Genomic DNA, 6,000 nt, shown 5'->3' with positions numbered 1-6,000 from the left:
AAAAAAAAAAAAAAAAAGCATTGGAGGCCAGGTGCAGTGGCTCACACCTATAATCCTAGCACTTTGGGAGGTCAAGGTGAGTGGATCGCCTGAGCTCAGGAGTTCAAGACTAGCTTGGGAAACATGGCAAAACCCCATCTCTACCAAAAAACAAAACAAAACAAAAAAACAGCCAGGCGTAGTGGTGCATGCTTGTGATCCCAAGTACTCAGGAAGCTAAGGTAAGAAAATCACTTGGGCTGGGAAGACAGAGGTTGCAGTGCACTGAGATCGCACCACTGCACCACTGTACTCCAGCCTGGGTGACAAGACCCCGCCTCAAAAAAAAGAAAAAAGAAAAAAAAGAGAGACCCCATCTCAATTCAAAAATAATTTTAAAAATCTAATTCTCCAGCCATCAGTTGTGATAACTGTATTAATTATCCACCCCCATCCTAGTTTGCCTGCATGAGTGTATAAATTTTCTCACTAATTTCTATCACTCCTATATGCCCTTTTGCATCCCATTCCTTAGATGTGCTGTGATTTTTTTTTTTTTTTTTTTTTTTTGAGACGGAGTCTCACTCTGTCGCCTGGGCTGGAGTGCAGTGGCTGGATCTCAGCTCACTGCAAGCTCCGCCTCCCGGGTTCACGCCATTCTCCTGCCTCAGCCTCCCGAGTAGCTGGGACTACAGGCGCCCGCCACCTCGCCCGGCTAGTTTCTTGTATTTTTTAGTAGAGACGGGGTTTCACAGTGTTAGCCAGGATGGTCTCGATCTCCTGACCTCGTGATCCGCCCGTCTCGGCCTCCCAAAAGTGCTGGGATTACAGGCTTGAGCCACCGCGCCCGGCCGATTTTTTTTTTTTTAATTTGGAAAAAAAACTGTTTTCAGATTTCTCCAGGAAAGGAAAAAAATTAATACGAAGGCTCAGAGAGCACAGCTAAAAAATAAAATAAAATAAAAGCCAAAAAGGAAAAATTACAAAACTAGTCACTACTGGAAGATCGTAGTGATGCAGCTCATTTTGAAGCTTACAAATAAAGGGAAAGAAGCATTTACCTTATCTTTCCTATACAACCTACACACACACACACACACACACACACACACCCACCCACCCCCACTAGATGAACCAAGTAAGAGACCAAGTTTCTCTACTGCAGCCAACAAATGAAAAAAAATACTGTAATTCTGTATCCCCTATTTAATTGATGGATCTAGGCACTGACCAATAGTGACTAACAGTTCAAGAATAGACAAGTACACATTATGTGTCACCTGATGGAAGAATACCACCACCTATACTGTCCTCATCCAACAAAACAACTATCTGAATCTGATTATGTCTGTGGATCCGAAACAAATTTATAGGAAATATAAAGGCCACAGAAATTTGTTAAATGATATGAAAGGGATGCAACTGCAGTATCTAGGAAACTACAGGGCAAAAAAGTTATTTTCTTCATACATTGCAATGAAAAAAGATAAGAGTGGGACTCTTCATTAATATAAGAACTTCCATTGGATCTTGACTCAAACTGTTTACAAAAACTAAATATTTGAATATCAGAAAATTATAAATTTTTTGATGTGATAATGGTATTCATTGGGTATGTTTTAAGGAGTACTTATCTTTTACAAATACATACTGAAATACTTATTAAAGCAGCAAATGCCAGGCGCGCTGGCTCATGCCTGTAATCCCAGCACTTTCGGGGGCCGAGGTGGGCAGATCACGAGGTCAGGAGATAGAGATCATCCTGGCTAACACTGTGAAACCCCGTCTCTGCTAAAATAAATAAATAAATAAATAAATTAAATAAATAAATAAATAAATAAAATCAGCCGGGCATGGTGCAGGCACCTGTAGTCCCATCTACTTGGGAGGCTGAGGCAGGAAAATGGCTTGAACCAGGGAGGCAAAGCCTGCAGTGAGCTGAGATCGCACAACTGCACTCCAGCCTGGGCAACAGAGCAAGACTCCGTCTCAAAAAAAAAAAAAAAAAAAAAAGCATGTTTTCTAGGATTGCTTCAAAATAATGTGGGGGGGTTGTTGGGGGAAGATGAGTAGATTATGGATGAAACAAGATTAGCTACAGTTGATCATTGTTGACACTGAGTAACTGGTACTTGGGGTTTATTACTGTCTGATTTCGTATCTGCTTAAAATTTTCCACAATAGTGTAAAAACATATAAAGCCCAATGTACCCCAAAACAAGAAAAAAAAATTGCCACTTGAATTTAGGGACAATCTTTTTAAAGTTATTCTCCAGCTAGACCTGAAAGATCATTGAGGAAGTATCTAAAAAACAAACGTTAACAGGTGTTCTTATCCTAGTTAATAAAACCACCAGACTCAGATGAACAATGGGGACTAATCAAAGTAAAATATAGGTGACACTGGAAGGGCGCAGTGGCTCATGCCTGTAATCCCAGCACTTTTGGAGGCCGAGGCGGGAGGATCACATGAGGTCAGGAGTTCGAGACCAGCCTGGCCAACATGGTGAAACCCCATCTCTACTACAAATACAAAAATTAGCTGGGCATGGTGGCGCATGCATGTAATCCCAGCTACTTGGAGACTGAGGCAGGAGTCCTTGAATCCAGGAGTCCCTGAATCTGCACTTGAATCCAGGCGGTGAGGGTTGCAGTGAGCTGAGATCACACAACTGCACTCCAGCCTGGGGGACAGAGCAAGACTCCATCTCAAAAAAAAAAAGTTTTATATGTGAGACTGGTCATTCATTTCTAGCTCTACACATTTAATACCTGCTGTCCAAAAGACTGCAAGACCTTAGGAAACAAAATATACATAAATAGAATGATGTATCAGTCACTATTCTGTCAAGATATGCCTGAACTCAGTCATGTAAAATCAATCTAACACTTAAGTTTTAAGAAAGTCATTACATTTCAAAAAATCTTCCTCTTTATTTAAACATAAAACGCATTTACAGCATGCAAGTTAACTTAAAATTAAACGGTGTCTTCCCAAACCAAGTATTTGTGAATGTATCTTCAAGTACTGAAAATAAACCAACATATTCTACAGGTAGACTCAGACTCTTCTGTCACCTCATGTTAAGTGGAGTTAAGCACAAACTGAGAGTTAAGCACAGTAGTTAGTTTGCTTAAGTTAGGCAAATAATTTAATTAATCGCCATGAATAAATATTATTCTCTTTATTTCACTGAGTTTCTCTTCTGAACCATCTGTCAATGCCATTCAGAGGAACGTTAATATGTCCAGTCAAAAAGACACTGCAAATTGAAATGTGTCAATATCCTAGACGATCAGAAATTTTCATTTTTAAGAGTAAGTGCTGTGTTTAATGACCTACCATAGCAAAAAGCAGTTCACTGAAAACAAATTTATGAAATTCTTGGTACACTTTATGAAAGTCTGAAATTATAAATAGAAAAGAACCATCAAGATATTTTTAAAAACCTAACATTGTATATTCTGAACCACATGCTAATTAAAATTCATTGTTCATTACACAGCACCAATACCCATGATACATCTTACAAGAACGAAACTAACATATTCGGAAAAAAGAGAAAAAAAAATTCTGCTTCATTTACGAATATTGCCAAAGGAGGCAAGTTTTCAACTGAAAACAAAACATACAGATCTATGTGAACGCAGCCAAATGTTTCTTCATTTAGAAAACGATCATAAAGAGGTGGCAGCACTCTTTTTGCTTGTTAACTGTATTACTTATATCTGGCTGCACCAACATTTCATTTCGATTTTTGGAGTGTTTCTTCTGATCAATCCTAAAAGCAACACAATCATTTTAGAGGTTGCAGACTACAACAGCAAAGATTTTTGACTATTAAAAAAATAAATAAATAAATTTGTATTTTAAATCAAAATTATTATAAAAGTGGAAATTACAATAGTTAAGGAAATAGAAAAATAAGCCAATTATGATCTGAGTCTTCTGACTATGGCTCCAAATTTAATACAAATATCTGTGTATAAAACTTTTGCAAAAAGTTAATTCTGCCAGCCAGATCCTAACACAGAACTTTCCAAGTTTCTCTACTGACTAACCTTAAATCCTCATTCTCTGTGAATTTCTGCTAACACAGTTGCAGTCACCGCCCCCTACCATTGATGAAGCAAATAGTGAAATCTCTTTCCCTATTATTTTATAGTTTCCTAAAATAAGCTGTTGACTTACTTTAATCATCTGAGGAAAAACTGGCAAAAATACATATACACTTAGTACTAATTACAAAATTATGGGCTATGGCCAACAAAATAATTTATTTAATGATTATTAGTGACTTGCAAACAAATTACTATTTTTAGACTAAACAAGAAATAAATTAGTGTACAAATTAGTGTAGCAGGTTAAAAACGCCTCAGGGATTTCAGAACAAAATTGACCTATATATATTTTTAATTCATCATATATGTGTCCTGTTTCTTCATTTTTCTCAATTTCCACAGGCTATAAATTTAGGTCAGCCAATAAAGTACTAACAGTATAAAATTATGTTTAATCCTATAATATCTTAATTCATTTTACTAATATTAAAGATGACAAATTATTACCTGTCCAATACTTATATTAGCTAGCAGGCTCACCAGAATAAAGCGGAGTATTTTCATTCCATCAAGACTTGTTGAGTACAGAATCAGGAAAAAGAGAAATATAATTCCTTTTCCAAACTCTCTTAAACTAAGATCTGTTTTTGATACTTTAAAATATTTCTATTCAAAATAACTCGGCAACAGGCATTTCATGAGATAACAAGTAGCCTTGCTCAGTCTCAAATGCCTAGTTAGGCATTTGTAAGGTTTCAGTGCTCAAACAGTGGTTTTCAGGAGCAAACTTCAGAAACAAGTAATTTTAACCCTAATAATATCATTTCAAGGGATTTTAAAATACAGTACTGACTGGATATATTTTATGGGCATGTAGTGTTGTAAGTGGTAAAATTTAAAGACATTTAACCTAAATGTTCCATTTTCTCTTAAAAAAAAAAAAAGGAAGACGTTTTAATAGGAAAAGAAAAGAAGCAGTAGCAACTAGGTAATTTAAACTGAGATTAAAAAATAAACATAGACAAAAAACAAATACCAAAAGTACAGTCCTATAAGGTACAGTTAGCTTGGCACAGAGAAGACTAAATTTAAGACATGATAGACAAACTGTGTAATAAATAGGGCCACAGTTGTAAACTGTCCTTTTTCCCTCCTAAGATGCCAAAATTGCACTCTAGTTGTGTTGGGAAGCAGCAGAGTTTACAAGAAGAGTAGGTAGGAAACAGCTGTACAGGCCAGGTATAATTTATACATTTTTTTAAAAGTTATAATTCTACAATCCCAAGGGAGTAGAGGTTATAGTCATTGAATGACTGCTTGATACCATGTCCTCTTCATACTTCGATTACTTTTTAATACCTAAAAATGGGAGAAAGCACAGAGAGTAAATATGTTTAGTTTTACAAAACTTGTGTTTGAGATAATCATGAAGAATAAAACAAGAAAATAAAATATGCCAATAGTTTACAAACATTTTAGCCAACAGCTGTGGCTACTTTCCCCAAAATTACAAAGATGGCAAAATTAAATGAGTTGGTTTCCTTTTATTTACTGCCTAAGTAGAACTGTTTAGAAGCAGTAATGTTTAAAAGGAGGTCAGCCCTCCCTTTGTTTTTATTCTCCCCAATAAAGCTATGGGTAAGCTGATTTATGAATTATATTTGTTTAAAAAAGAAAAAGATGGCTAATCTTTTAACCAGCAGACAGTGGTCAGTGACATCCTTAAACCAAGCAACACTAACCAGCAACTACTAGTTATGTATACAGAAGCTTTAAAAAAAAAGAGGGGGAGAGGTGTAGAGGAACAGGGATAAACAAGAGGTGTATACAGTAGGAAAAGTAACAGCAAAATAATTCTAGTAGTATTAAACATCTTTGTATTAAACTGCCTACTTACCTATGCATTTAGAAAAACTCAACCTATTTAAAGTGCCATGCAAGGCAGAAGACCAGCCATGT

General features: G+C 36.2%; 1 protein-coding gene across 1 annotated transcript in view; it reads right to left on the bottom strand.

Moving 5' to 3' along the window:
- Nucleotides 1–3,112: 3,112 nt before the first annotated feature.
- The window catches only part of KIF5B (kinesin family member 5B), a 48,788-nt gene continuing 45,900 nt past the window's right edge, over nt 3,113–6,000 (bottom strand). The window contains exon 26 of the mRNA XM_033209705.1: nt 3,113–5,400. The gene's annotated coding sequence lies outside the window, so the exon portion shown is untranslated. The remainder of the gene's footprint in view (nt 5,401–6,000) is intronic.

This window comes from Trachypithecus francoisi, unplaced genomic scaffold, assembly GCF_009764315.1.
Source record: "Trachypithecus francoisi isolate TF-2019V2 unplaced genomic scaffold, Tfra_2.0 Lachesis_group9, whole genome shotgun sequence".
In the NCBI taxonomy this organism is placed as follows: domain Eukaryota; kingdom Metazoa; phylum Chordata; class Mammalia; order Primates; family Cercopithecidae; genus Trachypithecus; species Trachypithecus francoisi.
This window is presented reverse-complemented; position numbering and strand designations above follow the sequence as displayed.